Source organism: Apodemus sylvaticus, chromosome 17 (genome assembly GCF_947179515.1).
Source record: "Apodemus sylvaticus chromosome 17, mApoSyl1.1, whole genome shotgun sequence".
Classification (NCBI taxonomy): domain Eukaryota; kingdom Metazoa; phylum Chordata; class Mammalia; order Rodentia; family Muridae; genus Apodemus; species Apodemus sylvaticus.
Genome location: NC_067488.1, coordinates 47,035,127 through 47,050,538, shown reverse-complemented (window position 1 = coordinate 47,050,538; position 15,412 = coordinate 47,035,127).

Below are 15,412 nucleotides of genomic sequence, written 5' to 3'. Positions count from 1 at the left end.
GACCAGGCTGGCTTCGAACTCAGAAATCCCACTGCCTCTGCCTCCCAGAGTGCTGGGATTACAGGCGTGCACCACCACTGCCCAGCTTCAAGGTCACTCTCTTGCTCTAGCAAGTTCAAGACCAGCTTGGGCTATCTAAGATACCCTCAGAAAAAGACTGTCAAAGTTGAGCCTCTGAGGTGTAGAGTCTCACAAAGGGCAGTCCTTTCTGCAGTCTCTGGTTCCTTACTCCCCTGCATCAGCTGATGCGCTGTACCTAGCCCACCCAGTTCCACCTGCCTGTGGAAGCCAATGGCATAGTTTCCAAATGTGGAACCAGTCTCTCTTTTGGTTTTCTACTGTGGTGATTTGTGGCTTAAATATCAAAGTTGACTCATGGTTCTGTGGATGCACTGGGCTAATGGTTCTGTGGACACACTGAGCTAATGGTTCTGTGGACACACTGGGCTAATGGTTCTGTGGACGCACTGGGCTAATGGTTCTGTGGATGCACTGGGCTAATGGTTCTGTGTATTTGCTAGGCTAATAGTTCTGTGGATGCACTGGGCTAATAGTTCTGTGGATGCACTGGGCTAATAGTTCTGTGGATGCACTGGGCAAATGGTTCTGTGGATGCACTGGGCTAATGGTTCTGTGTATTCGCTGGGCTAATAGTTCTGTGGATGCACTGGGCTAATAGTTCTGTGGATGCACTGGGCTAATAGTTCTGTGGATGCACTGGGCTAATGGTTCTGTGTATTCACTGGGCTAATAGTTCTGTGGATGCACTGGGATAATAGTTCTGTGGATGCACTGGGCTAATGGTTCTGTGGATGCACTGGGCTAATGGTTCTGTGGATGCACTGGGCTAATAGTTCTGTGGATGCACTGGGCTAATGGTTCTGTGGATGCACTGGGCTAGTGGTTCTGTGGATGCACTGGGCTAATGGTTCTATGGACACACTGGGCGAAAGTAGGCAGTTCTCCATATGGTGTAATTAAGGGAGTCACTGATAGGTAGGGCTGTGCCCAGCTGTGGGACAGTGAATGCCAGGGTGGGCCCATGAACTCTCATCAGTCTGGATAGTCTAGTAGTCTATCTACACTTCTGTCTTGGTGACTGGAAGAGCATAAATAGAAACCACATCAAGTCTGAGCCCTGGGTTCCAGATAGGCACAGTCCTCTCTTATCCTTCTCAAATAAAGTGAGCCACAGGTCATCTGTGCCCATCAAAGGACCCGAGGAGGGGACTCCAGCTTGACACGCATGTACAGTGGGGACACACTGGGTTATCTTTGTAGATTAATTCATCATAAAAGGTTGCTCTAAGCAGACCCGTGAGAAAGGCCGATCTAGATACGGTTGGCTCAGTAGACTGACATCTGATATATTGAAGTGGTCCAATGCAACAAAACAGTAGTGTGCTGAGAGAAAAATGGCTTCCAGGAGCCATGCAATGACAGTTTGGCTTAGTGATAGATTGCATAAATGATGGTAAACCCTCAGGGCCATACGTGAGCAGGATATGATGGCACGTGCCTGCAATCCTAGCATTCAGGAGGCTGGGGCAGGAGGACCATATATACATTCAAGGCTAGACGTTAAAGTACAGAGTCTATCACCTGCTGAGTTGTTACCACTGTGGCACAGCATGAGTCATGAACTCAGCTGAACAGGCTGTCACATGAGAGTATAGTACAGTTGTGTATCTGTTACGGAGGCTGGAGGATAGCTCAGTCAGTAAAGGTTTTGCCTTGCAACCATGAAGACATGAGTTTCAACCCCCAAAACCCATGGTGCCGAGTACTGGGAACTGGAGATCTAAAATCAGACTCATTTGGAGCACGTATTCCTTAAGTCGCTGAGTCTCCTTGGTCAGTGGGGCTGAGCTTCAGGTTGGGACCCAGTGGGAGAGCTCCAGGAGGCACTATTAGTGCATTTGAAGGATGTTTGTTTCTGATCAAATATTTGTTCTTTTTATCCTGATTCCAAGACAGATCCTACTGAAAGGGATTTTGACTGCAGAAGTTGAGGCAGTTAAAAAACTAGGTCAGGCCTGCTCTCTCTCTCTCTCTCTCTCTCTCTCTCTCTCTCTCTCTCTCTCTCTCTCTCTCCCCTCTCCCTCTCCCTCTCCCTCTCCATATATATATATGAATATACATATATGTGTGTGTGCACATGTGTGTGTGTCTGACTGCCTGTCTGCTGACTGCCTGTCTGTATGTGTGTGTGTCTGTCTGTCTGTCTCTCTGTGTGACAGTTTCAGTTGTCAACTTGACATACCAGAAGGAAGGAACCTCCACTGAGGAATTGCCTACATCAGATCAGTCTGTGAACACCTCTCTTCTCTACTTTGGTACCTGCATCCAGGCTCCTGCCTCAACTTTCTGTCTTGACTCCCCTCAACAATGGACTGTAACCTGTAATCTAAATAATCTATTTTCTTCCCAAGTTGCATTTGGTCATACTATTTGATCTCAGACATAGAAAAACAAACTGGAATGATATGTATGTGTGGTATATATGAAGTCCATAGGAGGACATGAGGTGTTCTATCACACTGAGTATTGTTCCTTTGAGATAATGTCTCTCACTTAACTCAGAGCTGGTTCTTAAGTCCTCATGCCTCAGCAATTATTCTGTTTCCACCCTTTATAGCACCAGGGCTACAGGAGCCCCCACAGCCATGCTCAACTTTAAAAAATCTACCTAAGTGTTGAGTTCTGAACTCATGCCTCATGGCATTGAATTTACTGTCTTGACCACTTAGAACTTAGAGTTCAGTACTGTCGAGTATAGCCAATCCTGCCAACTACCTCATGTTACACATGGGAAGCCTACAGTACAGAGCTGGCAAAACATGCCCCAGGAAAATGAAAGGGGGGGACTCACTCCCAGTATTGAATGTTAAATTTGTGGAGCAGAGGCAAGAGACACAGCTTGTTCTGCCAGTTATTAGGAACTTGAGGGGTTCAAGTCACAGGCTGATTCACCCTCATACATGTCTGCCTGGCTGAGCTGGTAGAGTTCCTCCTAATCCAGAAACAGGACTTGAATGAGGCTAAATGATTTCTGGTTTTAATGCCAGTGACACTTATTAGATTTATGTGGGTCTCTGGACAGAAAAAAATAAAAGTAGAGGAACCAAGAGTATCATGCAAGAGTTGAGAAAAATGCTAAACAGCAACAAAGAAAACCAAGCAGCCATGCTTCAAAGGGATCCCAGACAAGCCCCCAGGATGTTTTGTAGGCCGAAGAGAAGGCACAGTTCTCCACTGTCATCTACAGCAGTCTGGGGAATTCCTCCAGACTTCTAAGAACCTTGACTTTGGACAATCTAAGATTTGTATCTTTGAGAAAGAAAATAATTTTAGGACTAGCTAGCTTGCAAAGCAGAGCTGGGGATGAATAAAGACATCTTGATATAGATTTAAGCATCAGAGTTAAAGAAAGAGAAGTAATCAGAAGGAAAGACAGGCATGTCTGACAGCATAGATGTGGGTTTCTCAGAGAAGAATCTGAAGAGACATTATCATTACTGGAGACATCAAACCATATATATACAATAAAACATGTAGTAGATTGTTATGAAAAAGATAGGCACCCAAAATGGTAGAACTTCTTTATCATAAAGTGTCCAATAACCATGATGTTGGTAAATCAATAAACTTAAGGCAAAATCTAGCAGAGATTGAATTTGTGTGTGTAAATCTTAGAAGACAAGGACATACTGTCTTGGTTGTCTGCTACACACATAGTATTGCTCTAATAATGGAATAGCTTCCCTTTGTGAGAACATTTTGAAAAGATTTATTTCACATTTTGTGCATGCATGTGTGTCTGTGGGTGGGTATGTGCACATAAAGTCAGTTTCCCACGTAGGCCAGAGGAAGGCGTTGGATCCCCTGGAGTTAGAGTTACAGATGGTTGTAAGCTGCCTGTTGTGGGTATTGGAAACTGAAGCCCAACCCTCTGCAAAAGCAGTTTATGCTCTTAACTGCTGAGCCATCTTTCCAGCTCCTTTTTTGAGACTATTAAGGGTCACCAAATCTTATAGTACAGCTGTTTTTAATCACCATAGCCTTTGAGTTTTAGGAGTGAGATCCCATAAACTACAAAAGAACATATTGATATTTACATGATAACATTAAGGTAGAACATAAGAAATCAAAACTTGCTTTTGTACTCTGTGCCCTCATTCACCTTGGCTTCAAAATGACCCCTTTGCATTTGGGATCATTATCTCTTGGTGCCTTGTGCTGTGAAGTCTCCTTCAAAATAGCTAAACAACCCAACTGAGTTTAATTAGGGTTCTCCACAGGAGCACAGGTAAGGGGCTATTTATAGAAGCATAGGCAAAGAAAATGACTCTCATTCCCCCAGCAACCATTAACAGCCTATAGATCCTCAGAGAGGGGTGGGGCCTTATAAGTCTCTTTCTGCTCCTTGCCAGAATCTCACTCTGCCACTACTGTTGAATATGGGTCTCCAAGTGAAATAGCCACCATTTTTATCAGATCAGCTATGCTCTACTGGTTGAATTTTAGTGGGTTCACATTTCATTTTGTTGTTGAGAGGAGGGGGAAAGAATTCTCACAACAACAAAATACTGTGGAAATGGAAGGGAGACTGCTAGGAAGGGGATTGGGAAGGAGTCAAGAAGTAAAAGGTTTTCATTAGTTTTTTTATCAACTTGACACAAGCCATAGTCATCTAAGAAGAAGGAGCTGCAACTGAGAAGTTGCCCCATTCGATTGGACTATAGGTAATTATGTGCAGCTATCTTTTGATTAATAGTTGAAGTATGAGGGTCTCAACCCCTGTGGGTGGGGCCACCCCTGGGCAGGTGGTCCTGGGCTATATAAGAGCAGATTGAGCAAACTATGGGAAGCAATCCCTCCATGGCCTCTACATCAAGTCCTGCCTCCAGTTCCTGCCCTGCTTTCCCTCGCTGGACTATAAACTGTGGAGTGAGATTTCCTGACCAAATTGCTTTTGGTCATGGTGCTTTATCATAGCAAATAGAAATAAGACAGGGGGTGATAAAGTCAAAACATTATATGCACGTATGAGAACGACAAAATGAAACTCATTGTGTATAATCAATATTTTGTTCATTTAAAACTTAAATGAACTAAGTTAACTAAGTATAGTAAATGGTCTTTTAATTATTCACAATTAAAGAAACCACATGCAGCTCACAACTGTCTGTGATTTGTGTACCAGGAGATGCAACATACATGCCCAAGACATACATGCAGTCAAATCACCAATTCAATGTACATAAAATAAAAAATAAATAATTTTTTTAAAAAAGAAAACGTTTGTGAACAAATATTCACCAAAGATGTGGTCACATTTCTCAGATTAGCTGAGGAGCTGCTGGGATCTGCACTGCGTGTTCTTAGCCGTGGCTCAGGCTGGGGTCAGAGTTCAATCTTGGGGACCCTTGTAATGCAACCTGGACCAGAGACCGTCCACACCCAGCTTGGATGCTGCTCCCTTCCATCAGTCTTCCAGAGTCATCAGCTCCCAGGCACGTTTGAACACGTTGCTCCCTTGTCCTAGAATGACCGTCTCAGGCCTGGCCAGCCTGCTGGGCAAGTCCCCTGACTCATCACCGCTCACCGTTGCTGAGCACTTGGCCCTGCCCATCACCTCAGAACCATAGCTGGGCTTCCGTCATTGTTGGACCACTCTGAAAGTCACTGTTTGTTTGCAATACCGTTGTGTAATCCAGACATCTGGGAGAGAAGCCTGGTTGGCATCTGACAGACCAGAGCCTTTGTCACCCTCTCTTGTCTCATGTGGACCAGACTCTTCCTGACAGTCACTGAGGGACTGATTCTCCTCATCTGAAGTGAGCATGGCACTGCTAGCTGTCTTAACCTCTGTTGGCAGCTGACCCCACCTTTCCTTCCCTCCATCTCTCCCTCCCTCCTTCCTTTCCTTTCATCCTTCCTCTCTTCCTCCCTCCTTCCCTCCTCCTTCCTGTCTCTACCCACTTGCCCTTTCTTTTCCATGTTTCCTCCTTCTCTTTCTATTTTAAAAAAGTAATCCACTCCCCCCAGTTTGCCAGAGCTGCAGTGGTGAGCAGGGTTCTAGACCCGGCTGATAAGAGCACTCAGTCTGCTCATCACAGGGACTGGTTTAATGGCAGGCATGTGGCCCCAAATGAGCTATTCTGGAACTGCCTAGAACTTGCTACAAGCCTGCCTCATCACAGATTCTCTTGGCTTTGGGATATAGTTCTAAGGTGTAAACAGCTATCTTACCAACTATGTAGAGAGAATCTGTCTGAGAGACTGACAGAAGGAGAAGCCTTTAATGCCACCACCAATGAGATCCTTTTTGTTTGTTTGTTTGTTTTCATTAGATATATTCTTTATTTACATTTCAAATGATTTCCCCTTTCCGGGTCCCCACCCCCTCCCCCGAAAATCCCATAAGTCATCTCCCCTCCCCCTGTTCCTCAATCAACCCCCCTCCTGCTTCCCTGTCCTGCATTCCCCTACACTGCTGCATTGAGCCTTTCCAGGACCAGGGGCCTCTCCTCCCTTTGATGTCCAACAAGGTCATCCTCTGCTGCCTATGTGTCTGGAGCCATGGGTAACACCATGTATACTATCTGATTGAAGTTTTTGTCCCTGGGAGATCTGGGAGTACTGGGTGGCTCATAATGTTGTTCCTCCTGTGGGGCTGCAAACCCCTTCAGCTCCTTGGGTCCTTTCTCTAGCTCCTCCATTGGGGACCCTGTGTTCAGTTCAATGCCTGGCTGAGAGTGTTTCCCTCTGTATTTGTCATGCACTATCAGAGCCTCTCAGGTGACAGCTATATCTGGCTCCAGTCAGCAAGTACTTGTGGATATCAATAATAGTGTCTGGGTTTTGTAACTGTATGTGGGATGGATCACTAGGTGGGGTAGTCTCTGGGTGGTCTTTCCCTCAGACTCTGCTCCACACTTTGTCTCTGTATCTCCTTCTGTGGGTATTTTGTTCCCCCTTCTAAGAAGGACCAGAGTATCCATACTTTGTTCTTCCTTCTTCTTGGGCATCATTTGATATGTGAATTGTGTTTTGGCTATTCCAAGCTTCTGGGCTAATATCCACTTATCAGTGAGTGCATACCATGTGTGTTCTTTTGTGATTGGGTTACCTCACTTAGGATGATATTTTCCAGTTCCACCCATTTGCCTAAAGAATTTGATGAATTCATTGTTTTTAATAGCTGAGTAGTATTCCATTGTGTAAATATACTACATTTTCTGTATCCATTCATCCATTTAGGGACATCTGGGTTCTTTCCAGCTTCTGGCTATTATAAATAGGGCTGCATTGATCCAACCATTCCTGATGGATGTACACTTGTGCTTCCATCAACCAACAAACTCTCTTCCACCACTTTACTTTTTTATAAAAAAGAAAATACACTAGTCAAGCTTGTTTCGTGACAACAGAAAGAAAAGATTTTTGACTGTGCTTGTTTCCTATGGCAATGACTCCTGAGGAACATGTTTTAGTACTTATGCCTTTGTGTGACTGTGTGGCAGCTTGGAATGAGGTAGCGGGGGTGGGGGAGTGCTACCATAATGCCGAACCTAACCTGAAGTTCTGAGAGCTTCCATGGAGAAACCACACAGTGGAGCCAGCTCAGATTCCAGAATCTGCAAAGGTGACCACACAATTGTTGTTTTAAGCCATTGAGTTTTGAGGTTCTTTGTCTCCTAGCAATAGATCAAAGTACTGACCAATACATGACTTCTTGGGATTGTTGTTAGAACTAAGCAAGGTGATGGTGAGTATAAATTCCATAGCACAGCACTTGGTTCATAGAGAATGTTATTAAGAAACAGTATGCAGAAATAGTAATGATTTTATTTTTATTATTATTAATAATAATTATTATTATATTTGTTATACAACTTACGTTATGAGTTCATTGAAGGTAATTAGCATGTTGTATGCACTGGTGTCCTAGGACCTGTTATAGAGTGTGCATGTCTTAGTTATTCATCTAGTGCTGATTCCAATCAATGAATGAATGGACAGATGGCTGGGTGGATGAATAGGTGGACAAATGGATGAATGGGGGAATGGACAGACGGTTAAAGCAAAGAAATGGATGAGTGAATGGATGCATATTTGGTTGGTTGGATGTTTGGGTGGGTGGGTGAATGTATGAATGAAAAGATGGATGGGTAGATGGATACATGCATGCATGCACGAACAGATAGGTGGATGGACAGGTTGATGGGTGAATATATTGATTGATAGAAGAAAGGATAGGCAGATAGGTGGATGGGTGAATGGGTGGAAAGATGAATGGATAAATGCATAAATAAAGGAAAGGATGGGTGGGTGGGTGGGTAGATGGGTGGGTGGATGGATGGATGGATGAATGGGTGGGTGGATGGATGGATGGATGTGGGTGGATAGATGGATGGATGGATGAATGGGTGGGTGGATGGATGGATGGATGGGTGGGTGGATGGATGGATGGATGGGTGGGTGGATGGATGGATGGATGGGTGGGTGAGTGGATAGGTGGGTGGGTGCATGGGTGGCTGGATGCCTATACAACAATAGGAATGTTTGCAAAGTACATAGCACAGAGCTTACAAGTGAGATTCATCCAAAGCTTATGTAAACCCATAATTTGATTGACTGCAAGTACTGTAAGACTATAATTGTCACAGGACCTCAGTGAGCTGTGGGGTTCTGTGAGATGGGCCGGCCATCAAGACTTCTTAGAAAACAAAGATCTGCACTTTGGCCAGAGTTAACGGCAGAGCTGTACTCCAGGCATCTCACCTAACACAAGAATATTAGGAGTAGCAACTTACTTCATGGGCCTCAGGGGGTTAAATTCAGTTTTGGGGTTTTGGGTTTGTTTGTTTGTTTGTTTTTGCAAGAATGAGTGCACATAGGATTAAGCTAGTAACAAAACCTGGCACTGATGAATTCTCAGAAGAGGGTCTATGGGTCTCACCATAGAAGACTTTCAGCTTTCTCTTTGAAAATGTTCACAGTCAAATGCTGGAAGTCTTGTACAGTTTATCTGTGTCTGGAGTAACATCTTCTACAGCTTCAAGTTCAACAGGCTCAGAAGTTGAACAGCGAAGGCTCCACTTTCTTCCCCCAGCCCTCGTCCTCCTCCACAGCTGAGCAAGTGCTCCCAGCTGCCCATGTTACTTTCCAGAGATGTTGGGACCCAGGGAAGTTGGCACAGCAGGTTGTTTCTTGTGAGACAGTCATGGACGGATGGTAGGTTGCTCTGGCGACCTCCCAAGACCTCTACATGTCCCACTCTTCCTCCCATGTGTTTCACTTTTCTCTCATTATGGACTGGAGCCCACTAACATGATCTCTGGTAAACCTGAAAGACCATAAAGACCAATCCATAAAGACCTTGTCACCTGACACAGTCATTATTGGAAGCCTTAGGTGTTGGGACTTCAACACTTGGGAACAGGACTCAATCTGGCTTATAACTCTGGGTACAATGATGGTGAGAGGTGAATCTTTGATTGTCCTCTTTGCAGTGGGAGGTGGGGAGGACACCTGAGCACTCTGATGCTGATTCACAAAGGGGATGCCCCTAGAGAGAGCACATGTGCCCTCAGGGGGTTGGGAGTGAGGCTGGGCAGCTTGTGTGAAAGAAGAGGTGCTGGCCATTTTGAAAGTGAGACATGAGTCTCCAAAGATGGATGGAAACTTTGCTGCTGCACACACCCACACAGACATAGGCAAACATGTGAACACGTGTGAACCCACAGCGCTTTGGGATCTCCCTTTATCTTACTACATGATGTGGTTTGTTGGGGGTGATGACTAAATCAGAGAGTGAGGTGGTGGGTGAGGAAGATGTCAAGTGGGAGCACAGCCTTCCTAAACCGGGACACTCTGGTACAGCCAAAATTGTACCAGGCCTCCAAGTTCATGCCCAGACCCTTGGCTGTCCAGTCCCCTCCACAGCTCCAGCCCACACATGGCATGGACTAAACCCTCCCCCAACCCCTCTGAGCACCATTGAGACCATGGATTTTCAGGAAAAGGTCACAGAACCTAGGTGGCCAAAAGACACTGCCACTTTGGTCCTCTCAGCCCTTAGCTCATCTCTCTGGCCCAAGCCTTGGTCCCTTCCAAACCCTGATGACTCTGAGACCCACGCAGCCCTGCCTACTATTCCTATTCTCTGGTGCTCCCTTCTTGTGTGGGTCCTCGCTTCCCAGCAGGCATGGGTTCTGTTTGTCCATCTGCTTGTTGTATTGAGACCTTGGAGCTTACACACACTAGGTAAACACTCTACCCCTGATCAGTACCCCCATGCCTTTAAAAAAAGCTTTTAATTTTGAGACACCATCTTGCTAAGCAAATCAAACTTGCCTTGGATGCCCTCTGCAAGGTCCTCCTGCTTTTGGTCCTCCTGCCTCAGCCTCCTGAGTCCTATGTTAGGAGTTTATGACCTCTAAATGCCTTTGTCCTCTAACTCAGTGTCTCTCACAGCTTCCCTAAGCAGCTTCATTTTATACATGAAAACACTGAGTTCAAGAGAGGCTTACTGACTGGCTCAAGGTCACTCAAGGACAGCGTCAGATCTGGGCTCTCTTCTTACTATCCTGGGCTTTGGACCTCCGTGAGGAAGGAGGAGGGGGTGGGGCATCAGCTCAGGATCTGCCTGCTGGGAATGGGGCAGAGATTCCTTGAGTTAATGCACGTCACCCCACACGACTAACCTCATAAATATCACTGGATCTGCAGGTCCACCTGCGGCCAGCAATCTGGACCGCAGCAGCTCTGTATCCTGTTCCCTGCCGCAGCAGGTGGAAATAGCGTGAACTAAGGAAATCTCACCAGCAAAGATAACAGCTGAACGCTTGTCTCCTGGCAGACAGTGGCTCAGAGAATGCTGACCCACACACACATGGGTCCCTGCCCCCCTCCAGGGGCTGGAAGACAGAGCGGGCTTTGGACATAAGTGCACATGATTGACCAGGCTGTGTGAGCCTGGGCAAGTGGCTTGACTTCTCTGAACATCAGCTGTGTCCCTCTGTGAAAAGAGAATTGGGGAACATATGTATGAGTGTGACATGCATGGCTGTGTCTTGCTGGAGGCTGTGAGTAATTATTACAATCTGGGGGGTAGAAGGGACAAGGGACAGGGTAGTGTGAGGATACATCACCAGCCTTGGTGCCAGGAGCCTGGTCTCTGTCACAGAAAAATAATAATTAATTAATTGATTAATTAATTAATTAATTAAAATGATGACAACAACAACAACCAAAAAACAGGGTCTGGAGATGGCCGTGTCAGTAAAGTGACCTGAGTTCAGCTCCCTGGCACCCACATAAACCTCTGGTGGCCTCAGGAGAGACGCTGAGATAGGCAGATTGCAGGAGAGCTGTCCTGACGGAGTCAAGGAGCCAGTGACCCTCAGGGTCAATGTCTCAAAAGATGTGGGGGGTAATTGAGGAAGACAGCTGACATCAACCTAGACACACACACACACACACACACACACATACACACACACACACATACATACACACACATACATACACACATACATACACACACATACACACACACATACACACACACACTCACACACACTCACACACACTCACACACACATACATACACACACATACACACACACTCACACACACACATACACACACACTCACACACACACATACATACACACACATACATACACACATACATACACACACACACAGACACACACATACACACACACACATACACACACACACACACACACACACACACACACACACACACTGAAGCTAGAAGGCAGCTCCACTGCATGTGGTTTCTGCCTTTAGGAAGCTTACTGGGGGTAGGAGACTGTCCAGAAAAGCCACTTTGAGAAGTGTGATGTCCTCAGGCACACTGGCCACTCAGGGGACTGCCCTTATCCTGCACAGATGCCCACTCCAGGACCCTCCTCTGTGACTGCTTCCTGGGCTCCAAATGCCAGGATTCCACACCCATCTACCCAGAGCCAGTCCCTCTCTCCATGTGAGTCTCACGGTGCTGACACACCTCACCCTCTAATCTTGCAGTGTCCCCTGAGGCCCAGGCCCAGGCCTCCCCTGCTCTGCACAGTGATGGAGAACTGAGCCCAGCTCCTCTCAGCCAGTGAAACCTAACCCCAGCCTCCCCCATCAGACCAGCCCTACCCAGCACAGCACCAACTCCCTCTTTCCAACAGGACTTGGACAGGAGAGTTTCTAGTGCAGCAGGGGACTGCCCTTTTGTAACCCTCCAGGGATGCCAGTCTGAGAAGGCAGCCAGTGTGACACCAGGTGTGGCTGGGGAATACAGAGGAAGAACATCCTTGTGGGTCCTGGATCAAGCCATACCTGAACTTTTATAGATCCGGTAAATCTCTCCTCATCTTTAGGCAGACTGAACTGCACCATCCTGTCACTGAGAGTCAAAAGTCTTCACTGATAAATTTAAACTTCTGATTTACATTCTTGTGAAGACTGACTAGGCTAATTACTCAAGGCTGCCAGGATTAACACAGACTCGAAACAGAAGGGCTGGAGAAGATTCTAGTGTCATCTCTTCAGGCTTTAGGACACACCACTTATTTTCTAGCTGTGTGACTGTGGACAAGGTTCTGAACATCTCTGAGATTCTATCTCTTCAAATTTTGGAGTTCTGTGTAAGGGTGCAGTATAGATATGCCTAGATCATGAGACATACAGTAGGTGCTCAATAAATGTACCCTGACAATGTGGTTCACCCAGCATTGTTTATTTTACAGAACAGAAGGGCATGCCAGTTGCTAGGGTGTCCCTCATGGTGAAGCCTGCCCCTGGTCTGTCTTTTGCTTTCATTCAAGAAAGAAATTCAAGAAAGAAAGAAACTTTGAAACCACAGGAACCTGGATTTGAAGCATACTTCTGCTTTTGTGGCTTGAAGCAAATTAGTCAGCTACTCTGAGCCTTATTCCTTTGTCAGCTACATGGGAAAGGCATTTCTACCTCTTAGGAAGACACGAGGGTGAGCACTATCCCCCAGCCCAGTACAGTGTACTGCAGGCCAGGCAATCATTTACCAACCCTCCTTAAGATCTTCTTCAAAGAGTGCTCCACAAACCTGGGCTGGAGTCCAGCCCTCCTGGGCTCAATCTTCCCTGTAACTCCAACTTCCAGTCAGCCATGGTGAGATCAAAACCCTGAGCCCAGGCCCTGACCTCCCTCCAGGAGTCCTGAGCGCTTCCAAGGTGTCCCTAAGTCAACACAAAGTCCTGGCTGCCATGTCCTCTTGTTTGGATTTGGGTCTGTCACTCCAAACTTGGCCATAGTGGGTTGTGGATCCTCATGATGTTAAGCTGAAATCAAATCCTGGTGTCATCTCCATAAAGCCTGAAGCTGCTGCCTCTAAACTCAGAACCTTCATAGACAGTCATAGCAAAACTAGTCATTTTGTGAGAGGTTGATCTTGATCATCAACCTGACCTAGAGCCCCCTAGGATTTTTTAAAAGAAGCACACTTCCAGAGATTAACCCAGGAGGTTCTGGCCTAGACCCATTTCCATCCAAGGATCCAGAGTATGAATGGACTGTTGGGAGGTGGCAGACCTGTGGAAGGAAGCGGCAGGCTAGAGGTGAGCTTTGAAGAGCATCTAACATGGCCTCTTCCTTCTAATTCTCAATGCTTCTTGGCCTCCATGGGGTGAGCCATGCTACTCCACGAAGTTCTGCCTACTACAGGCCTGGAACTACAGAGCAGCTAAATGGAGCTAACGCCTCTGAAACTGGGAGCCAAAATATGTCCTCCTCTTACAGATGGTCTTCTTGGGTATCGGTCACAGGCAAATGCAAACACAGAAGGATGTGTCTATCTGGTGTGCTGGATATGTTTCTTTTTACAACACATGCAGGCCCCAGCAAGGTGACCACTGTTCAGTCTTTTCAGTCAGTGGTGGGGAGGGCAGAGTACGACTTCCTTACCTCTGATCTTCCACGAGACTCTGGAACTCGGAAGCTATTGCCAAGAATGGGACCCCATAGCTGACCACGTCAGCACCTGAAGTTTGACTCAGGGTAGACAGAGGAGAGGAGACTTCCATGGTGTTATCTCAGACACTGTACATTCTTATGAAACACATGCATTCATTCACACATCTCCAAACTCAGACCTCGATGGTGTCTGCAACCCGAGATATCAGAGACCCTTGGGAACCAGAAAAGTGATGCGCCTTTCTCCCTCCAAAGTGCCCTTTCCAGTGACACTGGGCATACATTGTCACCCCTCAAGCTCAGGCTTACTCCTTATAGCAGGGCTACATAGATGGGAAACTGAGGCACTGAAGATGAGGCTTGTCCAAAGATGGGCAGTGCCTCTCCTTCCGCCAGACACTGGCTTACTACATGGAAGTGCCTGCCTGGTCCTGGCTGCAAGCCAGAGCTGAGTGTGACAGACCCATAACACTCACATCACTGCCACGGGAGGTGGCCGGACCCCACGATGCCTCAGGGTGTAGTAAGGACACAGTATGTATAAAGAACCTGGCCTAGTCCCTTCACCCCAAGCAACCCCTGTTCCTTCCTTTCCCGATTCCTTTCCTTGTAAGCTTCGAACAAAGTGTGGCTGCCACCCAAGGTGATCATGGAAGGCTTCATGAAAGAGGTGTGCCCTGCTTGGACCTTAGTGCTGGGTGCTGTAGGGAGGTAGAGGCCAAGGGTTATTAATAGGCCTGGCTCAATAGGCCTGGATGGGGGTGAATGTGATACAGACACCCAGCACCGTGGCTGGGGAGTACCTGACACCGGAAGGGGAGGGGGCCAGGGGCTGGGGGAGCGCCACCTCCCAAAATAGCCAGGGCTGTAGACTATTTAAGTGGCTGTCCCACCACGAGTCTCATTTCCCAACAGGATCTCCCACCAGCCCGGCTTTTCTGTATAGGTTCCGGCCTCAACTCATCCAAGGTAAGCGGTAGCCTCAGAGGTTGGAGGATGGAGGATGGAGGTTGGAGGATGGAGGATGGAGAAGGTGGAATCAGGCCAATTAGAAGGGGCAGCCACACTGCCATGTCTTGAGAATCAAAATGGAGGTTGTGGAGTATGGGACTCCTGGGTTCTCTCCCAGCATCTTGGGTGTGTTGAGTAAATCCTTGTCCCAAGCCTGGACCTCAGTTGTCCATCTGATAGACCTAAGAGGTAGAGCCATACATCTACATAGGTCTACTGGCTCCATCAGGGGAGCAGAGGGCAGGGGCTGGGAGGCAAGGACTTGGGTGGGGAGTTGATTGGCTAAGCCGACAACATGCATGGTTCCCTGAGGATGTCTCAGGCCCAGCGAGGGAGGTTCAGCTGCTGGGAATTCCGTAACAGGGAGGAGGAGGAGCAAGGTGGAACGGGCGAGAACCTGTACCATAAGAGCCGGTGTGCG